This window comes from Astatotilapia calliptera, chromosome 20 (genome assembly GCF_964374335.1).
Source record: "Astatotilapia calliptera chromosome 20, fAstCal68.1, whole genome shotgun sequence".
NCBI lineage: Eukaryota > Metazoa > Chordata > Actinopteri > Cichliformes > Cichlidae > Astatotilapia > Astatotilapia calliptera.
Window position 1 is genome coordinate 36,794,150 of NC_137441.1, and position 24,150 is coordinate 36,818,299.

Here is a 24,150-nt window from a genome sequence, read left to right on the forward strand (position 1 = left end):
CACACATACACGGACTTGGCTCTGTGTATGCATCCACTACTCACTCACACACACATGCACACTAGCCAGAGTAATACACTCACCCCAGGAATATCTCACCCTGGTGACCCTCTGTGCCCCGCACGCCCCGTTGCTTTGATTGATTTTCTATAAAGATTCATATTCTTGGCTCAATCTGAGAGGTGAAAGGCTTTCTTTCCCTAGTTTTCTCATCCATTGTTCTGTTTTTCTCCTTTCCCTTGTCTTTCTCTCCATCCCTACCCACGTGAATCTGTCTGTTTGTTTGAGTCTGCCAAAGGCTGATGTCATTGTCCACCAGCGTACTTCCAGTGCGTGAGATGAAATGAATGTTAGATATAATCCCACGGTTTTAATCCCGGCCACTCCCAATCCGCTGCCTGCACACACCGGACAGCCGGAGAAAAATCTTATGATCAGCACAGTTTTGTTTAACCGTGAAAGTACGCAGTGTTTGGAGAGGAGTGCGGGACACACAGTTGGGCCTCGAGCAGCCTTTAAAAATGATCTCACATTATTCAAAGATGCCCACCTGCTGTGCTCATAGAGAGAGGGAGAGAGAAAGAGAGAGATGAAAGATTATTTATTTCTCATGGGTGGGAGACAGTGAGTGAGCGAGCGAGCGAGTGGGAGGGAGGGCGGCAGTCAGAAGCAAGCAAACTAATTCTCAGACAGTCGTGCCAGAGCAGGAGCTGCAGTTCACCTCGCTGACTCTGTCGGTTTAAAAGCCATTTTAAGTGTTATTCAACCATTAATTTATTCCCAAGTAACAAGTAGGACGATACTTTCCATTTTGGACAGGGGGCTTCAAACACGCGCACCCGCACTTCTTCCGAGCCGCGACAACTCAAGGTAAGGCTTCAAACTTCAAATGACAAACGCGAATTAATTTCATGTCTCCGTATTGTATCCTGCGTGGCTGCTAGGAAGCAGTAATTAAATAAAAGATTAGATAAAAGAGACGCTTTCTTTCCTTTTCTCCTGGCGCGCTGCTTCTTCGGTTACTGCCGACGTGCGCGGTGCAGCCAGCGTGCGTAAAGCAGCTGCAGCGATAATCTCCAAAGTGGCAACCAGCAGGACTCATACAGCGTTACTGGCTTCTTCTCGTCCCATAATGAAAACAGAAGGAACAGATTACATCTAACAAGTAACAACGACTTTTTTAAAGAGTAATAACAAACGACGGTGTTGGACGTTTGTAACTTGCTGCATTAAGTTTTCGTCCTCATGCTACTGAACCTTAAACAGTTCTACAACAAAAGTCTGGAAAATACGCTTAAGGAAAAGTGAGAGCGTTCAAAGCTCTTCGTCAGAGAGGTGTTTTACAAGTGCAGCTCATCCTTTTCACGCTCCCAGCACAGCAGCTGTATTAGTTTTGAGTAAAATTAAGAGACCCCCTTAGAAGAAAAACAACCTAAAACCTTCACATATTCATCCTCACATCCTTTCTCTCTCTCTCTCTGCTAAACCGTATCCAGCTCTAGGTTTACCAGGTTTTTTCTTTTTCTAACCATGCATTTCTACACTTACTAAGTCAGCATTATGAGTTTTATGCTGAATCAAGGCGGCTGATTACGTTTAAAGTGGGCTTTTCAAATAAGTGATTATGCTCAAATGCTTTGAGAGTGACTGCAGAAATCATTTAATGTAGTGGCCAGTCACAGCCTTCACAGAGCACCACTTTTTCATAAAAGGGACAGCAAATGCAAATGTACTGTTTGAATAATTTTATTCAAATATATTGAAACCGATAAAGAGTTTATTAAAGACACAATGGATAGTACATCATATTTAATTTAATTTTTTATGAGGCCACCCCCTGCTGGCCTCATTAACTTCATTAATGTGAGCTCCTGCAGTTTGATAAAGTGGGCTGGCAGAGTGGAGAAAACATGAGAGAAATCCATGTATATGCTGCTACACTACTGCACCCCAGAGAGAGACAGAGTAAAAGAGGTTGCTGAGCTGAGAAAGCAAACACAGTGGCCAAGGAAAAAAATGTGGATGTTTACATATTCATCTCATTTGACTTGTAAGGGCTGCTGTGTATTTCCCAACACAGTTTCTTTTACTCTCTAGATTTAGCGCGCTTTGATTTTATGTAACAAGGCAAAAAATAACGTTTCAAGCATCACATCTCACACAGTTCACACCTGCATGCTGAGCTGTCAGCTTCACAATATGCACTGTCGGTATAGTTATATATATAGTTATAGTTATTTCTTTATTCATTCATCCTTCCAAGCCTTCATTTCACCACCCACTGCTCTTTCATTTGTGGCCACTGTCCCTTAAACCTGTAAATTTTTTAATGCATCTCCTGAGACCTCGTTTAGAGTTTGTAGAGAAAAGCTCCAGCCTAAAGCACAAAAGGCTTTCACATCGCTTGTGAGTTTTGTCATTGTATTGTTCATCGTGAAAAGGCAGCCGTGCTCGGATTTAGCTGGACAAGCCAAAAAGCTGACAAGCCAACACTTCACGTTCCCAACCAAACAAAGGTGGTTTCACTGATACACGGGATGTGTGTAATCAGGTGTATCTGTGTGCATTTACTTTTTTTCGTTGTTGTTTTTTGTCAGTCACCAACCTGCTTTTTTGATAATGGAAGCTGCGGCTCAGGTTGTGCCCTGCATCCAGACAACAGCGAACGCTGCCTTTTAAAAGTCAGGTTTCATTTTGAAGCTTTTCATCCGGCGGACCTGTGACATGCAGTCAGAAATGTTTGCAGAACCAAGGACGACGAGTTGCGTATAAATCAGCTTACTGTAACATAAAAACTGAGATATAACATTTAGTCATGTGCAGTTTATGTGGCACGTAACTGTCGGGGACACAGTTTAAATCTGAGTGCTGACCTGCTTTACCTCCACTGAGCCTTTTTATAATTTGATCACGTTTGTTTGGCTGTGAGCTTCTTTTTTATCTTCAGAATATATGAAAGCGAGTATTTTTATGTTGTTTTTGAAATATTTTAGCATTTCTTCAATGAGAAACTGATTGTTTAAAATTGGTGCACTTTGCTGGTGGGTTATAAACAGTGTTACACAACACATACTGTATGTTTCGCTTCCTCTGCTTTACCTTAAACCAGAAGAAAGGATTGCTTGAAATACCGACACATCAGCCCAAGTATTTCTTTATGAACCGAAAGGTTAAAGGAAATGTGCAACTAAAAAGGAAAATCCTTAAATATAGAAAAAGTAAATGTTGTTTATTAATAAGGGTGGAGAATGTTGGGGAGAGGGCGCCGCATATCCGGTTTTATCTGCCCCTGCAGGCAATTTTACAGATTTATGATTTCATCAATAGCTGACCTAATAGGTAGATGCTGGTGTATTGTGGGCATCAATATCCCATTATAAAGTAATGGTATGCCATAATAGTAGCTGATAACTGTGGATGCTGTAAACACCCTCTGATTCTGGTTGATTCTGAATGTTTCCCTCTGAGTCTGCTGCTCAGAACAGAGTCGCAGACTTTGGTGCAATCTGTAACGGCCATGTCCATGACCACAGAGCTTTTCCATCACGGCAGCCCTCACAGATTATATATGGTGGTTGCAGGAGATCCATCAACATGACTTTAAGGACCCTTCGTGTTCGCTCTCTGTCACTATATTTGGTAGGCAGTAATGATCCTTACGTGCCCCCCGGGACTTGTTGTCATGAAGAATTTGGCAGTGTCTGTGGCAAACACCGGGCTACCGGAAAGTTGAATAGATAGAAAAAAGTTTGACAGCAAATAGTCAAATCAAAAACTTGTTTTTTTTCCTGCACACATGCTACCTATGTTACATAAGCATGAGCTTCAGGATAAACTGCACACACAGCATATGCTTGTGTTTTTTCTCCTTTACTGAGTTTGGTGCCAGAGGTTTCTAATGTCCTGCCATCCTTGCTCATCTTCTGCCATCCTGCTCTCTCATACTCCCATGTCATCTGCTCTCTGAGTCTGCAGCTGAGCCTTCTGTCCCTTGCTGAACTCTAAATGTCTGTCTGTCTAGTTATATATATAGCATTACTAACATATGATAACGTGTCAAAAGTACATATTATAATATATGGCTAATGCAGCAGAATACAGGACTGGAAAATGAACCAGAAAAAAGCTTTTGGCCATTATGGAAAGTTACCTCTGAAAATTTTATAACTTATCCTGGAGTTTTACTGGTCAGCGTGAAGTTCGAGGGCAGGCTGCCTTGATTGACGGGTTTGCAGACACACAGAGTTCTAGGGAGAGAGAGACAGACTCTGTGCAAGGAACAAGTTTTGTTGCACTTGGCTGAACACGGCACAAAATATGTAAAAACAAAGAAAAAGATGTCAATTTGCTAAATATTTTCAATTTAATAAAATATGCAGCAGCAAAAAAAACTACTAAAAAAGTGGTCTGTGTAATATAATACAGAAACATGGTATCAGTAGTGGTAGTAGCAGTTGTATCCAGTAGCCTAGCTTACTTTAGCCCCAAACAGGTCACCAAGCTGGACCTCTCTTCTGCATTTGTCGCCTTTTAGAACAGTTTCAATGGGATTAGCTGACATATGCATATAACATGAACTTCTGTGTAATACAACCTATGCACAATTTTCTTCAGTTATCTAGTTTACTTCATGCTAATTAGCCTGTGCAATGTGCCCATGCTATAGATGTGGTTTGCTAACCAAGCTTGCCAGGTTCAACTAATAACCTAGCACCTCACCTTTTTATCCAGTTATGGTAACTTAAGCCAACACTGCAGCTTCAGAATGCCCAATGTCTGATGCCATGGTGCAACCTGATATCACAGCAAAGCATTTAATAGACACACCAGTCCACCATGTCCATTTCACACTTTGCCTCTCCCAAACATGAAATGTACACACGTGCAGAAGAGACGCTTTATTTCAAGCCAACATGAAAATAATCACAGGAAAATGTTTAAACAGACATTATTAACACATTTACATATATGGACATATTAGCCGACTAGCTTATTCATTTCTCACAATTACCATGGACTGTACTTAATATGTTTTTAGCTCACTACCAGCTTCATGGCTTTACAAATATTATCTCTCCTTGCTGGAAATACATCTTCTCCATGTTTTGGAGAGGCAAAGTGTGAAATGGACATGGTGGACGGGTGTTTCTTTTGCCGTGATACTGGGTTGCACGGTGACTGCATATTCTATTCATTCGTTAATGTACAGCTAACGCAGGCGATCCAAATGAAATGCCTGATGTTTCATCAGATGCAGTTCCCCTTGTGAGATTAATATTCTAGTTATTGTGCATGACAATTAATAAACTGATGCTCAAATAGACCAGACCACAAATTTCATCTGAATTTAAGTTCAGTTCATAAAAAGGTATGTAGTATATGCTGTACTAAAGTATATACAGTATTATATGATATAATAGGGCACTGTCTATACTAAAATCACAGATGTCATCTACAACCTGAGATCTGCTGCTGTCAACTGGATTGGATGGCTGAACATTTCTCAGAATATTTGTCCTTAACAGAGAAAGGCTTAATATTAATATTCCAACCTGTTGTTAACAAGTGGTAAGCTCAAGGCTGACAAATAAAGCCATTGTAGAAGTGCCAAAATCAGTTATTTTAATGGCCACTCGAGTGACTCCAATGACCCACGTCGTTGTAATGCCAAACTTCTGCATGTCCATGCAGCATTTTTACAGCCAGGTGCAAAAAATAGACTCATCTCTATAGTTAATTTCCCCTTTAATAACAACTCTCTGTTGTTAATATTTTCTATAACCTATCCTGTGCAGTACTTAAAATTTGGTTTTGATTGACAGGTGTGCTGACACTGGCAGCTGTAGCTGAGCTGTCACCGCCACTGAACTGGACCTGTCAGCTGTGTTTGTGCTGCTGGCACCCTATGGAGGATTTTTATTTAAAGGAATTATCTCATAAATAATATGGTCTGCTATGAGATAAAGAAAGCTTTTATTTGGACTCCAGTGTCTGTGAGGGAGATTCTAGCATTTTCTTAAAGCGTTTTCACATCTATAGGTTGTTTACTCTGGACCAAATCAGTTAAAGTTTGTAAACTTATAGCTTTTCCCAGTGATTTGGTTTCTTTTCACATAGAGAGGGAGAAGGGTTTGCCACTACGAACCATGTGAGAATGTTGAGTCCGCTCATTGGACAGATGTGTCTGGGTGGGAGCAGCAAACATAAATGCAGGAAAAAGCTGCTGTGGACTACTGGAGAAAATGAAGAATGAAGTTTACTTTACAGCTAGTTGCCAGCCTGTGCACACCTTTGCACATCTATAGTAGACATCCCAGAATACAAAGCATACGTGGCTATGGGATGTTCTTTATCTCAGACTTGCAGCATACACCGTGCAGTTAGTTTGGATCGAGGTCAGATCACATTCACACCATAAACTTAGTAATTCTGGAGTTTATTTGCAGTTGTTTCGGGCCACATCCTAGTGTGCTTACTGTGTTCATATCTGCACAAATGAACCTCAGCAAGGGGGAAAACAAACCACAGTTGTAGAACTTTAATTATCAGCTAGACTATCTCAGCCTGTGTGACACAGTTTATGGATGTTACGTCTGTATCTTATATGTAATCTATGACTGTCAATCGATATGGCTGCTGCAGGTTGGAAAGGGAAGTGCTTGAAGTGGGAAGTGAGAAGCAGCTTCACCCAAACTTGCTGTCCGTCACATTGAATGGCAATGAGATATTTTTCTTGAAATCTGATTCCTTCCTAGCCAATAAAAGGGGGCAGTTATAAACAGCAGAACCGGGAGATGTCATTCTAAAAGAAACAAGCAAACAAACTGCTAACCTGCAAATGGAAGAAGCTGAGGCACTTTCTCTCCTTTCTCTTCTTTCGGCCGCTCCCTTTAGGGCTCACCAGAGCGGCTCATATGCCTCCATCTCGCCCCGGCATCCTCTTCTGTTACACCAACTCTCTGCATTTTCTTCTGTTGTATCCCTTTTTCCTTCCTGCCTGCGAGTGCATTACTCAATATCCTCTGTCCAGTATCTTCTATCCCTCTGTGTATGTCCAAACCATCTCAGCCTTGCCTCTCAAACTTTGTCTCAACCTGAGCTGTCCCTCTGATATTCTCATTTTTAATGCTGTCCTTCATCCTCACTCCCAGTGGAGCTAAGAAACACATTGAATAGTTTTCAGTAGTCTGCTTGATCTTACTTAACTGTAGAAAATAAAAACTAAAGTGCCTGCTGTATAGATTGTCATGCTGCGCATTTGTAAATCAAACCCTGGGAAAAAAAAAAAAAGTGGATAAACTGCAGCCAAAATATTCATGCCAAAACCAAATCCTTGGCCCAGCAACGTGTTCGCCAAATCTGAGCCAAATTCCTCTGGAAATATCTAAAATGTAGATTCAGAGATAATAAAAGAGTTTCACCACATTTTACCAATCCAAACCTCCAAGGAAGGAACAGCTGTGTTCCCCACATAAACAGACGCACCTACACACACACATAGATGTGTTTTCCTCTCTGCAGTGGTAAAAAACATCAGAAAAACAGAGAAAACACAACATTTAAAACTCTGACTAAAAGAATCAATAAAATTCTACCAATGCGTCTGATACCTTCTGTCAACCTGTGCCAGCGTAACCCTGCAAAATCCTCACTGACTCATCAGGACAGAACGAGATGGATAAGCTCTCGTAAATGTGACCAATTTACTGCAATGTAAGATGAGCCGTGTTGCGCTGATGAAATTAAGTCCAAGGTTTACGTATAGAGAGGGTCAAACAGAGAAAGTGTATACTTCCTGAAATGTTACACAATAACACTGTAAATATGCTTTCTCATTACTCTGGTGTTTTATGCATGGTGTTGTTTTATGGCTTATATATGACTTCATTTCATTTTAATAAAGTCTATTCATTTTACCCAAGGCGATAGCAACACATCTAATCTACACTGCTTTCTTCTCAGTGTTTCAAAAGTTCGCTAAGAATTACCCTCAGTAAGAAAACACAGCATGTTTGCTGACCTTTCTCAAAGATATCTGACTTTTGCACTAAAATATACCAACTTGAAAAGACAAGCAAGAGACCCTCTCAAGGCTGGATGTTTGCAGGCAGCTTAATCATACAGATAAAAGATGGTTTTTCTTCACTTTGTTGTGGGATACTTAATTAACCAGTATTCAAGGCCTTGTAATATATGGAGAGAAACTATGAATTAGTAATGAGTTATCCAGTCCCCGGTGCTCTCCAGTGTTGGAGGGAAAAGAGAGAGAGGGATTTGAAGCGACAGGGAAAAAGGGGGACATGGAAAGAAAAAGATAGATTAGAGCGAAGGGTAATACAGACAGAATGGAGACAGACAGAGAGAGTACTTCATTAGAGCGGCTTTCATTACAAGATCCTGTGTATATTGTCCTCTGCGTCTTCATCTGTCATTTTTCCATCTCCTCTTCCCCTCATTTTTTTTCTTTTCGCTTTTCCTAATATTTCCTTTCTCAGCTTCTCTTCGATCATCTTTCTCTTCAACCTCAGGCCTGCTCTCACTTTCCTCTGTCTCATATTTTCTCCACTTCTTCATATTTATCTATGTCATTACACTGCTGTGAGAAGAACTGCACCGGCCTTGTGGGACGAAGTGGGGAGACAATGAAACTCGTGTCGTTTTCCCTCCACCAAATAGCCCTCTGGAGGCCAAGCAGCAATCTCTAACACACATCATGTGGCCCAATTTTGCCTTATCTGAGCCCACTCACCTGTTCGTCGGGGTTTTACTCGTGCTAGTGAAGACTGAACAGAGCTAAAACCGGGGCCCAACATTTTCTTTGAGTTCAGCAAAAAAAGAGTCAAAACTGGGCTAGAATCTGGGCCAGCAAACAGGCACAGATCAGAAAATGACACAAAGGGTGCAAATGGAAAACAGAAAGTTCCCCACCTCACCGACTGTAGTCCTTCACTGCTGTAAAGATGAGACTATAAAGAAAATCCAGAAGTACCATCAAACTTGCCCATAAGTGTCATTTACTACTTCCTCGTCATCATAAGGAACACTCATTTATTGCTTGCCCTATTTGGGATTCATCACTTGTTCTTCCTTCACCAGCCCTGTCTGCATCACCCCTTATGTAACACCCCAAGCTGTCGTAACGATGGATCCAACAAGCCACTGCATCATCAGGCCTTCAACTGTTGCTCCCCATCTGATCGTAATGATGGCTGCCAGTGCTACTACCCCTCACATCCTGGTAACTGTCCCCCTGAATAGCACTATAGCTCGAGCAGGCTAAGGACAGCTGCAGCACAGCACATTTTAATTGAAAACAATTATGTTAGGGACTTTGAACCAGAGGGAACGGTTGGCGTAGAGGGAGACAGATGCAGGCAATTAAGCATACTGGGAAAATAAGGTAAATTTGAAGTGCTGATTTCATTACACCAGAGGGGACACACTGAGTGTCTCCACTTTCTGCACTGTGGCCGAATGCATGGATGCATGTAATGTATAGTGTTTAGTTTCAAGGCAGCTTCAAGAAGAATTACAAATAAAGAAATTAGGAATCGCTTTTGGATCGTTCAGCAGCCGACAGACAACTACGGGCACGGTGGGATGGTGGGGGGAGTTCAGAACTGATCCAGATTTATTGGCTCAGCTGGCCATAAAAGAGGGTTTATCCTCACATTGCATTATGCAAGCCAAAGTCTCTGCTAGCTACAGGTGAAAGATGACTGCTCGGCAGACGCAGATTCTCCCAGTATCTCGCTCCTCCTCCCTCCTCTCTTTTCTCTATATTGCCCTCTCTTAGGATGGATGAGTTTAATACTGAGGTGGTTAGAAACAGAGGCAGATTTCCTCAGTGAAGTTCATTCTTTATATTCTGAATGACTCATGGGATGAAAATCAAGCCTTCTCCTCATCCTCTTGTCACCCAACCATATCTCCTTCCTTTCCTTACCCTTTGGCTTTTACTTTTTCTTGGCTTCCCCTCTTTGTTGTCTGTGCTCCTGCTATGCTCTCTCACTCTGCTCCATTACAGAGGCTCCCCGGTGATTACTTTAATGCATCTAGCCTTCAGTAAGAGACACTCAGATTTTGAAAGGTATTGATGGTAACAGATATGCCTGGCCTTAAAATCTTCTACTCACTTCACATATTCACTCGCTTTAAGCAGGTGCATCTACATGATTTACAATCCAAGCTTGGAAGTATTTTTCTATCCTAGACAGGATGGAAAAATACTTATAGAATTGTTGTTTTTGTAATTATTATGTTGGAAAATCCAGTTTAAAGGTTAGTGTGAAATAGAGCACATTGGTGCTTTGTTTGTGCCAATGATACACAACCGAGCTCATCAAAGAAAATGTCGTTTATATTAATGATACATTGGCAACATCCTGCTTCCAGCTATTTATCTCCACTCTGTCCTTATCCAGAGAGAAAGCACTGTTAGTGCTCTTGTTATGTAAAAAGGAAAAAAAGAGAAAAGTGTATATAGTCTAATGGCTGAATAATTGAACATGTCAGTATGCATGCTGCATAATCCATTCACAAAACTGAAAACCCTCACAAATATTGACAAGTGGTCTCTTGCTTGCCTTTAAAGAGACATGGCACTGAGCGAAGAAACAAGTAGCTGCGGGGGAGCAGGAGATAACTATTGCAGTCTGGCTCATCAAAAACAGCAATAGCAAGAAAAATGGTGAGAAAGCAGCTAAATTGGAGAAAAGCTAGAGCATACTCTGCCTTTGCTCTGACCTGGTTCCAGTTAATCCGCCTACTTTACAAGATGAACATTACCTCCTCACTGTATTTATAGAGCCTGTGTGTGTGTGTGTGTGTGTGTGTGTGTGTGTGTGTGTGTGTGTGTGTGTGTGTGTGTGTGTGTGTGTGTGTGTGTGTGTGTTTAAGCTGTGGGTATGTGAATGTGATTCTTTTGTTCTAGGTGTGTCCATGATTGTAGAGTAAATGAATTCACTCTACATTCATGGAAAGTCTGTTTAATTTTGGGGCAGCAGGTCTGATGGGGAAAAAGACCCACCGTGTAGTCACTGCTTGCTTCCTTAATGCTGAGTTTCTATAGTTGTTAAATACCTCCTCCAACAAATTTCTTTAATTAACAGAATTAAAGTTTCTGTTCAAATGCAATGTGAGAAACTAACACTGGCTGAAGACCCTTCCTGGGCCTTCTTATACAACAGCTTATTTGTTATCCTTTTCTCAGAAAAAGGTAGAACTTGATGGAACAATCGAACTTGATCCTGAAGCAGCCTGACGGTCTTTCCAGTTAGAGCCAAGGAGATGGTTCAGTCAGCACTTGTTCTTTTTTCCTTCTCATCCATGTCACATGTTTGTGTTGCAGATGTCAATAAAGGTGCAGTCATGGTGCTTATATATATAGTTAGCTCCAGTGTTGGTCAAGTTACTTGAAAAAAGTAATCAGTAACTAATTACTGATTACTCCCCCCAAAAAGTAATCCCGTTAATTTACTGATTACTTATTTTCAAAAGTAATTAATTACTTAGTTACTTAGTTACTTAGTTACTTTTTAAAAACACGATTTACAACCTGAAGAGGTGATAAAGTGATAGATCTTTCAGCCCAATTCTACTTTTTCTACATAATCCATCATACAAAATGTAATCAAATGGAAAAGTCTCTTTTTTTAACTTGTTTTATCAGTTTTAATCTTTTAACTTTATGCATCAAGCAAAACATTTAATTATATGCAACATTCTCTGACTTGAATAAATTAGTTTAACATTTAAACCTATTTTCTACACATTCCAGCACATAAAATAAAATATTTTTTGTGTTTTCACTCACTCTTTCAAACAGATGCAAGTAAAACACAGCAGAAAATAAATAAAGTCAAAGACTCAGCGGTCCTTTTGCTCTATTTTCACCTGTAAAGCAGGAGCAGGGTAGGCGGAGGGTTACCCTGGTGTAGGTGTGCCGCGGTCAGTTGAAGAATCCGCGCGACTTTCTCTGTGAGTTTCCCATCACGTCGTAGCTACTCGGTGCTTGTTGGAAGTTTAGGGGTTTTTTTCGCTGTAAAAAGAAGTTTTCTTCCCACACACAGCGGACACTAATGTTTTTGTCACTTTTTATGGAATCAAACTCAGAGTAAGGTCAGTACTTCCACGCTTTAAACGCTGCACGCTCATACTCTCTCTGCACTCGATATATGATCCATTGTTGATCTGCACACAGCTGCTGTCACCAACGTCGCACTTGCTTACGTCACTGTCATGAGACATTCTCGCAAAAAAAATCACGGTTTTAGTAACGCAGTAACGCAGCGTTCCTACGGGAAAGTAACGGTAATCTAATTACCGATTTTGCAATAGTAATCCCTTACTTTACTCGTTACTTGAAAAAAGTAATCAGATTACAGTAACGCGTTACTTAACGCGTTACTGCCCATCTCTGGTTAGCTCTGATGAGGAGGATCAAGGGTATTTGTTTTAAGTGGTAAAATATGGCAATGCATGAGTGCCAGCTAAAGACAGACTTGGTGTATTTCCCAGGAAAAGAAGTCAGTCTGGTATAAGTTCATTTTCTAGCTATAAGCAAGAAAGTACAGGCGAGGAGGAAGAGATCCAGAGTATTCAGGGGTCAGGGCAGCAAGTGCTATTCAATAAACGGAAATAGCACATTCATGTTAGGCTATTATTATGTGTCTTATTCCCATGCAGTACCTCCCTAGAGCAGAATATAGGATTCACCCACCTGTCAAATTCCACTTTAACTTTTAGCTCCCATAATAACCACTGTTAGCCAGAGATGTCGTTGTTTCTGTTAGCTTTAAACAAAAGGATATGTAAAGAGGGAAGGAATACTCTTTGACTTGATGGCTTGATTTCCATCATGTGTATACTTTAAAGGAGATTTGTCCCCCAACACAGCATCTAGTTTTAAAGCCATGACACCTTACATGCCAAACTGAGCCTCTTCTCAAACTATCAGCTGAATAAAGGTGCTATCACAGTACTAGCGAAAGCCCTCACTGAAAGACAACTCACAAAACTGGATCGTAGTAAAATGATTCAAATACTAGCAGTGTCGTCATCACAGGTAGGCTATTTTCATTCTGTGGTCCAACTGTTTTGCTTGCTGGCGAGTGCCAGGCTGTCACCGTGGCCTTCACGAGGTGTTATGATTTTATTTTCAGTTTGTTTGTACTGCTGCCTGTAAGAGTGAATTAATGTAATGGTAATCGTTGCCAATTTCAGCAAAATAATACAGTACCTAAGTCTTTATGCCACCACAATGTTTCTGGCTGCGCTACAGCTGGCAAACGAAGTATGACGCTTTCAAAGCTCAGTTTTGGCAACTTAAAGCACTTCGTTTAGATGGATCATGAAATTATTATTGTTCTGAAACAACATAAGTTACAGCTCAGGCTGAGGACAATTACATTCATTTTTTTTTGTCCAGAACAAGGCAACAGACCAATTTATTGACTCTACCATGCCAGGAGTTAGATTATTCTTTGAATTCAGCTGTTTTCAGTCCCGTTGCCACATGTGTATGAAATTAAACACCGAGCCACGCAGGCTGCTTTTACAAACATTTTTGTTATAGAATGACTTGCTCTGAAAAGCTCACAGAGTTTGAGTATGGTATTGTAATACGATCCCACTTTTGCAGCCAGTCAGTTTGTGAAATGTCTTTTAGATATTTCGTGATCTGTAAGCGGTAGAATTGGAAATGTTTAGGAACCACAGCAGCTCAGCAAGTGGCAGTTTGTGTAAGGTTGTAGAGCGGGGTTGCCAGCTGCAGTGCTACAAACCTCCTCTGGCATTAACATCAGCACAAAGACTGTGCACAGAGAGCTTGGTAGCTTGGTTTCTCATGGCTAAGCAGCTCCTGTATGTGTGTTTTTGTCCATATAGTGTACATTGCAAGTGTATCTTACTCAAATCCCAAAACAAGACATGTTGCTTTTATAATATTTTATAATCATATATAATATCTTCACAAAAAAAGGATGGCAGTGACCTTGACCTTTGAACACCAAAAATCATTCTGTTCATGTCAATATTTGTGTCCAAAATGCTTTAAGGTATTCCTAAAGAATCCATGAGAAGGACACTTACATTCTGAGAGATGGATGGACTGACACTACACAGCTTTCAGCCATGGCTGCTGCAATCACAGAGACTTGCCAATAAAGCTGATCCGAAAAGCAATTCCTCTGACATATTCGACCAAACACATATATAATTCCCAGTTTCCTAAAGCTGTATGTTGAGACAGGGAACCTCAGTGTGTGAACTGCGGTTGTATTTGCACTTTTGTCTCCCTGAGAAAATAGTGCCAGTGAAAACACAAAGAGCTCATGATTATTTAACTGGAAGTTGTTTTCTTTTCTCCACAAAAACTATCATCTAGCAGCAAATTTCTACATGAAGTTACCTCCAGTAAGCTCGACAGGTATACTGATGCTATAAGGTGTGAGCAGGACCCACTCACTGTTTAAAAATAGAGAAGGCCCTGACAGTCCTACACAAAGCTTCACAGCCGAGACCTCTGTTGAAATGGTCTCCAGCCTTATGACTCTTATCCAAAACTTCAATCACTGCTCCCTTCTCCTCCTCTTCTCTGCTCCTCCTCCCCTTTCTTCCTCTCCTTTCTCTCTCTCGGGGGAGGGGATTTTGCTTCTATAAGTCTTTTATCGCACTGAATATTTCACAAAAGTGTTTTTCTTCTCTCCTCCTTGCACACATACGCACATTCCTGACTTTCTCACGGAAGAGTTCTCACTTTGACTCCCTCACACTTTTCACATCTGTCATCTTCCATGTTTGCCTCCATCCTTCATTCTTCCTTTTTCTTGTCATCTTTATCACAATCGTGTTTTATCCCCCGAATGCTAGTGTAGCACGAATGTTTATTCTTTTTTCCCACTAGAGTTGTTTCCTTCTCGCTTCCTTTCGCACTCAATTAACCCTCTTTGCTTCTTCCTCCCTCATTTCAACAAACATCTCCTTCAGGTACTTTATAACATCTTTTCTGACTATTCCAGGAATGCATTTGAATATATGGGCCTTAAAAGGATTTAGCACCTTGTGGTCAATACATTCTTCTGTTTGGCATCTATACCAGCTTCCTGCTTCATTTATTCATAACGTATGCTTACATGGATAAAGCGAATAGTGCATCTGGTTGAGTTAATTCAGTTCTACGGCTGGAAATGAGTTGCAATATGTTTGGCTAAACTTGAATTATTAATTCCCTAGTTCAAAAGAATCCTTTTAAACAGGATTGGCTGCGTACGTCACTGCTACAGGAAACCAGCAGCCAGCTTCATTTGGTCTCCACACCGGTACCATTTTTACTCTGGTAACTTGTACAGCACGTTATGAGCACCTTTGCACTTTGTTGAATGCACTTTAACTAGAACTTTAATTGGCACCGCACTTTAAGCATAGATTTGCACACCTACAACCATTTGCACACAAGAAGTTCAATTATTTATTGGATATGTATTGAGTATTTTAATCATTAGCAGGTAGCCTTTTGTTCCAGGACCTGCACAGCTGCTCCTCATTAAGAAGTGTGGCGGTTCCCTGTGAGGAGAAAAGAATCGTTACCAGGAGCAAATAAGATAAGATAAGATAAGATAACCTTTATTAGTCCCACACGTGGGAAATTTGTTTTGTCACAGCAGGAAGTGGACAGTGCAAAAGTTATGACGCAAAAATTAGAATACAATAAGAATAAATACAGTACACAGCTGTACAGAATAGAATAAAATAATATACTATATACAGTAGAATAAAATAGAATAAAAATATACAATAAGATAAAAATAGAATACGAATGCTATATACAACTGAGTAAAAATACAACGATGACAGAAAGGATTATTGCACTTAGTGTTATTGCACATGTGTGGATGTGTGTGTTTGTTCCGTTAAAGTCTTTGTTGTGGAGTCTGACAGCAGTGGGGAGGAAAGACCTGCGAAATCTCTCCGTCCCACACCGTGGGTGCCGCAGTCTCCCACTGAAGGAGCTGCTCAGTGCTGTCACAGTCTGCTGCATGGGGTGGGAGACGTTGTCCATCAGGGATGACAGCTTAGCCGCCGTTCTCCTGTCACTCACCACCTCCACTGGGTCCAGAGGGCATCCTAGAACAGAGCTGGCCCTTCGGATCACCCTGTTCAGTCTCTTCCTGTCCCCAGCAGAGATGCTGCCGCCCCAGCAGACCACACCATAAAAGATAGCAGAAGCCACCACAGAGTCATAGAATTTCTTCAGGAGTGGGCCCTCCACCCCAAACGACCTGAGTCTCCGCAGCAGGTACAGCCTGCTCTGCCCTTTCCTGTAGAGGGCGTCTGAGTTATGAGTCCAGTCCAGTCTGTTGTTCAGATGAACACCAAGGTACCTGTAGCTGTCCACAGCCTCAATGTCCATACCCTGGATGTTCAGTGGTTGCAGTGGAGAATGCTTGTGCCTGGGGAAGTCTACCACCAGCTCCTTGGTTTTACTGGCGTTGATCTGGAGGTAGTTCTGCTGGCACCAGTCCACAAAGTCTTGGGTCAGACCTCTGTACTCCTTGTCGTCCCCATCAGTGATGAGGCCGACTATTGCAGAGTCATCAGAGAACTTCTGCAGGAAGCACTGGGTGGAGTTGTGGGAGAAGTCTGCAGTGTAGATGGTGAAGAGGAACGGAGCCAGAACCGTTCCCTGTGGGGCCCCCGTACTGCAGACGACCCTGTCCGACACACAGCCCTGAGTCCTCACATACTGTGGTCGGTCGGTGAGGTAGTCCAGGATCCAGGTAGTGAGGTGATGGTCCACTCCAGAGTTCTCCAGCTTGTCCTTCAGAACCGAGGGAAGAATGGTGTTGAAGGCACTGGAGAAATCAAAGAACATGATTCTCACAGTGCTTCCAGCGGTCTCCAGGTGAGCGAGGGAACGATGTAGGAGGTGAATGACGGCATCATCCGCTCCAATGCCAGGCTGGTAGGCAAACTGAAGTGGGTCCAGTGATGAGCTTGTTAGGCGCCGAAGCTGAGCCAGGACCAACCGCTCCAGGGTCTTCATCAGGTGGGATGTCAGAGCCACCGGCCTGTAGCTGTTGAGGTCCTTGGGGCGTGAAGTCTTTGGCACTGGTACAACACAGGAGGTTTTCCAGAGCTGTGGGACTCTTCCCAACCTCAGGCTCAGGTTGAAGAGGTGCTCCATCACCCCACACAGTTGGTCCGCGCAGGACCTGACGACCCTCGAGCTGATGCCATCTGGGCCCGCTGCCTTCTTGCCATTAATCCTCCTCAGTTCCCTCCTAACCTGGGTGGTTGAGAGAGACAGGCTGGAGCCTTGTGTTGAGTGTGTATTGGATGCTGTTGTTGGGGGTGGGGGGGAGTGAGCAGGGTGAATAGAGGAGGTGTGAAGTGTCTGAGGTGTCAGACAGTCTGCTGTTGTCTCTCTGGGGAATATTTATGTGTAAAGAAGTTTCTTGCTGAGATGTGATTACTCACCTGTCTTTTTGGTGTCCTGTCCAGGCTGTTTGACCAAATTAAACCTTTTCAAGGTTGCAGAGAGGCCATGAGTTAAGAGAGTGCGGGGAACGTCTGTACATGGGTTTTTGGTGTTTTTGGTGTAAGGTTAAGAAAAAAAATATGTAATTGTTAATAAATAGTAGTAAAATATATATGTTTATTTAAGAGAGTGCTTGTTGTATATAGATGGTGCAATGTTTGAATTTGGTAAACTCACCTGTGAGTAAATAATGGTTTCGTCCTTTAATAGCTGGCTGCCATTTGTCATTAGACAGAGTGTGGTTTGTGCTGCTGTTGGAAGGCTTGAGCTGTCATTAATAGTCCATGGAGTTGTGTCATATGTGGACAAATAACCCTCTCTTGCCTCAGTTCAATTGGGGCGACCGTGGCTCAGGGGTGTTGGGAAGCGCACCTGTAACCGGAAGGTTGCTGGTTCAATCCCCGGGCTCTCTGTCCTGGTCGATGTGTCCTTGGGCAAGACACTTTACCCTACTGGTGTTGGCCAGTAGGGTACTCACCTCCCTTTGGAAGAAGAACAGAACAGAACCAGGCTCAGGAAGGGGCGGGGCCATCTGCTGTGATTGGTTGGGGTGAGAGAAGGAAGACGGGATAGAAGATGTGCTGTGGAAGAGAGACAGAGGTTAATAACAAGTATGACTCAATGCAGAGAGGTGTACTAACATATAGTGAGTGAGGAAGGTGACTGAAGAAGAAATACTCAGTGCATCATGGGAGTCCCCCACCAGTCTACACCTATTGCAGCATAACTAAGTGAAGGCTGAGGATTCAGGGTCACCTGAATCCTCAGCCTTCATCTACACTGTAAATCTAACCACAAAAGACGGCCTTGTGACAGGTCTGCAGAATTAGTCTATTTTACACCAGTTGTGTCTGTTTGTCTCATCAATTCAGGCCTCATTGTTTTGTGTGCTTTTTCTGTCTTGAAAATAAGAAATTAAAGTTTGTGAATAATTTCAGTAAAGGCTCTTATCCAATACCAGAGTACAATCACTTCTCAAAATTTTCCAAAATTAATTTGGAGGCATCTCAAGTGGATCGCTGTCATTCTGACCACAATAGCCCGCCTCCCATTTCCCTCTCTATCTTTTCTTTCCCATTCATCGTCATCCGCTCCTGATTGTGGTGACAAGCGTACAAGTCAGACATTATGTTGAATACAATGTATATCCAGATTTTCAAATGAAATCCCATTAGAGGATGTGGTTAATATTTCATACAGATGCACAAAGCTAAGAATGTACATGAGCCTGCATTAGCCTCAAGCTAATTCTATCAGTCATCACTTACTGTGAATCCTATGAACAAGTTGAAGCTTAAAAGGTACAATAAAAGTCTGCCAGCCTGAGAGACACTGCTTTTTAAAAAATCTATTTCAGTCTATTAAATCCTTACATGACTTGGGAAGATATGCAGTAACAGAAGAAAAAATGTGCCAGGCAGCAACACAATACAAAATAAAATGAATGTAATAAATTTACAGACAAATTCTGTAGAACTTTTTTACTATGTGTGTGTGTGTGTGTGTGTGTGTGTGTGTGTGTGTGTGTGTGTGTGTGTGTGTATATATATATATATATATATATATATATATATATATATATATATATATATGGCTGATGTGGTCTAACTATGAGTGTAATACAAGTACAAAAGTGCTGGTTCTCTGACCTGTGTCTGTGTGTGTGGGGAGGAGCCATCTGTGTGCAGTTACGTATCTGTCCTGAATATATGCCCAAACTGGATCATGCTAGCAGCCATATATCATCCTCATCATCCTCTCCCTTGCTGCCTCTTATTTCTCTTTTTTTCCCATCTTGATTATCTTTTTTTATCCCATCGCTTAACCCCTGTCTCACCCACTTAAACCTTGAGACCAAGCAACCGCAAGTCTTGTGCTTGTCCAAGTCACACACAGACATGCACGCGTGCAAGTGGTTGTGCATTTGCATTCAGATGGTACATAATAGGTGCCTCTATTATAGCAAAGGTATGGTGTTTGGTTCTCTTTCTGCTTAAACCCATTTCTGATATAATATTTTAATGTCATCACATCACAAATCGGCTACCACCATTTCCATTTGCAAAAAATAATAAATAAATTTTAAATGTAACAGCTGCATCCTTTGTCCTTTTAATTATAAATGCCCCTTGTTTAGAATTGAATTATGTAGCTATGCGTGCTTGTGTGAGGGATAAGCCTTCGGGATGCAGATTACTGCAGAAGTGGAGAAATGTTACGGCCACCTCGCACAAACTAAGAATCTGAAAACTCACAGACAACCCATGGGAAGATAATGAGAAGCCAAATTTGGCTGAGAGGAAAAGCTGAACAGATTGTTTCAGGTTAACATGCACTGGAATATTCAGAAATGTGAGGCTTAACATACCATCAACTGTATTATTTAGCAAAAATAAATAAATAAAAGGCTACTGTAATGAAAGTAAGCGCCCATCTACAGCCACAAGATGTTTTGTTCCTGTCTAATAACTGATGAAATGAAGTCACCATAATAGAGCGCTGCTTGGAACCTTTTTTTAAAAACATCTTGCAGTCGATCCAGGAGTTACAGCTCACGACAGGCTGTATTTCATATTCCCTGCTGAAGTTTTTATTGATCGAGGTTTGGCTCAAAACAGTCAAGAAGAATCTTTGGATAACTGTATGAGACACACGGGCTATTTTGATGCACAACAGCAAAGTGACCTTCTGTTCTTGGTCGTACAGGCACATTTACTTCAATCTATCACTATCTGGCATCATAGTCAGTAGACATGCAACACGTGATGTAAACAGAGGAGGAGAAAGCGAGGGGAGTGAGCAAAAGGAGTCAGTTGCTTTGATGAAAATTAGCAGAACAGCCGGGTTGGGAAAACCAGCAAGAAATGTTTGTTTTTTCATTCAATTTTGTGCACATCTTTACGTGTCTCTTTTACTGTGTCTTAGTTTGTTTACTGTATGTGTGCATTGTGTGTGGGTGTGTATGTGCGCGTGTGTGCCTGCAAAGCGAGGTGTGGATTGAGCCTCTCATTTGAAGTCCAGGTTTTTGGAGAGGCACTCTGTGCGGTGCGTCCAAAGGCCATGTTTGGTCACAAAAGGAATGAATTAATGCAGTCGTGATCAATGGAGATACCCACAAAAACATTAACGTCCGCACTGACACATACACCGATGGATGCTGGGAAAGAAGGTTTTGCAGTTTAATTTATTCACCTGAGAATAATAACAAGTCCAGTGGCAAAGTACGTGTGCATGTGTGTTTCTTTTGTGTGTCTGAGTGCGTGTAGGTGGTGTTTGGGTAGGTACATTTGTGGTTCTGTATGTGTTGTCAAAGACTGAAGAGGGATTTGTGTGTGTGTGTGTGTGTGTGTGTGTGTGTGTGTGTGACAGCTCTCTCTCCACATAAGCATCTCTTGAGCATCTGAAAGTGGATTAAGTGTAACCAAAAGTGCCCCAAACACACGCAGAGAATTCACGTTGGTTGATAAAAGTTGCATCAGCTCATGGCCCTAGAGGGAGCTGCGTTTTGACACATTGTGTATTTTTTAGAGGAAAACCACTTGACAGAGGTTGTTGCTCCTCCCTGGTGACCCAGTCACAAACACACATCTACAGTACACACTTGCACACTGCCTAAAAGATTGTCACGTAAGCTTCCTGCATGTCTTCCTATGAGTATTACGGCATCCCTTCATGATCCCAAACTCATGAAACATATCCTCTCTCTGTCCTTTTGGCTTGATCAAGCATTTCATGTCGACACGGTGTGACGGGGTGAGGAGCTGACAGGCGACGTTTAATTCTTGGTTCTGTGTTTGGCACTGGAGCATTTTGCAAATGTTTCCTAGCAGGGAAGCGTGAACATTAAGCGTGTGATTCCACACTGGCATCCATTACTGAAACCCTTAATAAAACATTTTGGCTTGTTGTTGATTTTTCATTTCTGTAATTGCTGTTCTGAGGTTATTGCTCTGACAAAGATACAGACACAGCACAATCAAGAGGAAGCGTTGTATAGTAGCTCCAATTAATAACACACTTGAAGAATGTGTCACACACTTTTATTGTTACATTGTAAGCTCTGATTAATGCTGGAAAACACAGAAGTGAAGTTCAACAAGCCACTTGGTCTCAACAGAGACTCTGACTCTGATTTGGTTTTTGTGTCGATGCGTTTTAGTGAGTGCACAAATGTAATAAACTGATGATAAAATGCTTGGTAATGGTTGATGTTTTTCATTTGTGCAGATGTCCTATTGTAGAATCAGAAAATTTACTGACAAAATAAGAGCAGACAAATGGAGCCCACAGCTTCTAAACATTGCTTGTAATGCTCTTGTGTTAATGTCAGGCTGACAGAATTACAATTACAAATCAGTGTTGTCTGAAAGGTCCTTTTCCCTGTGTTCATTATAGTGTAAGGCTGGCAGTTTCCAAGCACTAATCCCCACATGGGTGAGCATTTTTAGACATCTCGACTTCCTGGGAAAGAAATACGAGATTAGTGGGAAAACAAGGCCAGAATTCTCAGAAAAATAATTAAACATTTGACTTGATTTCATACAACCAACACCTGCCCCTGGAAAGAAGGCTATTGCATTTCACTTCTGGTGATGAGTCAGATAGTTACTGATTATTTGGGAAAGTCAAGAATTTCAGTCCATTATAATACCGGTTAAATATACGCCGGTTTAAGCAGCCAAGAAACAGATCTACATTGAGGTGGCTCAGGCATATGACTAGGATGCCTCCTGGATGCCTGATATGTGAGTCGTTCCCATGGGCAGGAGGTTCATGGCAGAACCAGTAGACACTGGAGAGGTTAATTCTTTCAGTTTGCTTGGGAACACCTCACCTCAGTGTTTCCCTGGAATGGCTGGTGGAGGTAATTCTGCTTTAGCAGAAAAAGATGGATGGATGGATAAAATGGTACTATAATTAGAGCTGGGCGATATGAGATTTTTTCATATCACGATATGTTTTTTTCATTTCAGGCGATAACGATATCTATCACGATATAAGCCAAATAACTATATTTGTAAGATTTAAATGTGCCGTTGCTCACAAGTAAAATGTGAAATAATCAGCAGCTTGTTTTTAAATATTTATTTCCCATAATAAGTTCAACAGGGTAGATGTACTTAAGGAACATGAGACTTTTTCAGATAAATAAAGGCAAATATTGCAAACTACACAAAAGGCAGCCGCTAAAGTGTTTAAGTTTCAAAATAGAACAAACGAAACAGACTAAATTGTCAATTCCACTTAGAAACAAAGTATTAATTCTAAAAATAAATCTTAGTTTGTTTTACAGAAGAACAGACAAAACTGACTAACTTTTGTCAATATCAAATAAACTGAGAACTAAAAGGAAATTCTCAATCTCTCCTTGTTGTATAGCTGAGCTTTTCAAACAGTTTTAACAGTTACTTTAGTCTGACAAAAGCCGAATGACGAATTAGCGCTTCCAGTCAGAGACTGAGGCTACGTCCACACGTACACGGGTATTTTTGAAAACGGAGATTTTCCGTTTCCGTTTTAAAAAATAATCCCGTCCGCACATAAAGGGAGAAATGAAGGAAAACGCTGCTATGAACATGCCAAAGCAGCAGGTGGCGCTAGATTCCTAACCGTGCAGAAATGTTGGCCAATCAGAAGTCTAGAAGCCTCGGTGGGAAAAAGTAAACAAAGCTGCGGCATAGAAGCAGAACCGAGTCGTATGTGTGGACAGACAGTAACTGTGTGTATGTGTAAGCATTTAAACACTGCAGAGAGTAGAATTAACAGTAACAGTATTGTAGAAATTCATTTCACCGAAACAATAACGTGGCGCACAGTGTGACGCATGCACCAGTTTATTGTATTTCCAGACTTGCTTTCGGCACAATTTACAGTGCACGCTACTCTGTTTTTTGTCAGACTTGAAATAGCCGAAATACCTTCAAACTACGGAACTTCTATGGCTCTTCCGTTCGACAATCTCTCCGGCATTGGAACCATCATCTGTTTTCTCTTCGGTCACGCTCGGTTGATTTTTCTAGTCGGCACACTCATTTCCTCCATTACGTGCTGGCTCCATTACCCGCTGGCTGCTTCCCAAACAAACACACGTGCGGCTTGGCACTTGTGCTGTACGTAACAAGTGACGCGACGTGACACTGCGGCTGTGATTGGTTCGGCTCTGCGCTACTTTATTTGGATTGGCTGACCTTTTAAAAAAAAAAAAAAAAAAAAAAGAGGACAAGAGCGGCGAGGTCTATCGCGATAGCTTAATTTCTCTATCGAGTAAAAGTTATATCGCGATACATATCGTTATCGTTCTATCGCCCAGCTCTAACTATAATGTACACGTATTACAACACACAGTTTAAGGTTCACATATAACTTATACTCGACATCCTTATCAATGACACAAAACCTTAGGTGAACCCTTTAATACAGGGGTGGGCAACTCCAGGCCTCGAGGGCCGGTGTCCTGCAGGTTTTAGATCTTGAGGCCGATCGTGGCTCAAGAGTCAGGCGTTCGTCTTGTAATCGGAAGGTTGCCGGTTCGAGCCCCGGCTCCGACAGTCTTGGTCGTTGTGTCCTTGGGCAAGACACTTCACCCGTTGCCTACTGGTGGTGGTCAGAGG

At 41.7% G+C, this 24,150-nt stretch overlaps 1 protein-coding gene across 1 annotated transcript in view; it reads left to right on the forward strand.

Annotated features, from left to right (window-relative positions):
* Positions 1-685: 685 nt before the first annotated feature.
* camkvl (CaM kinase-like vesicle-associated, like) overlaps positions 686-24,150 on the forward strand; it is a 45,311-nt gene continuing 21,846 nt past the window's right edge. The window contains exon 1 of the mRNA XM_026153385.2: positions 686-870. The gene's annotated coding sequence lies outside the window, so the exon portion shown is untranslated. The remainder of the gene's footprint in view (positions 871-24,150) is intronic.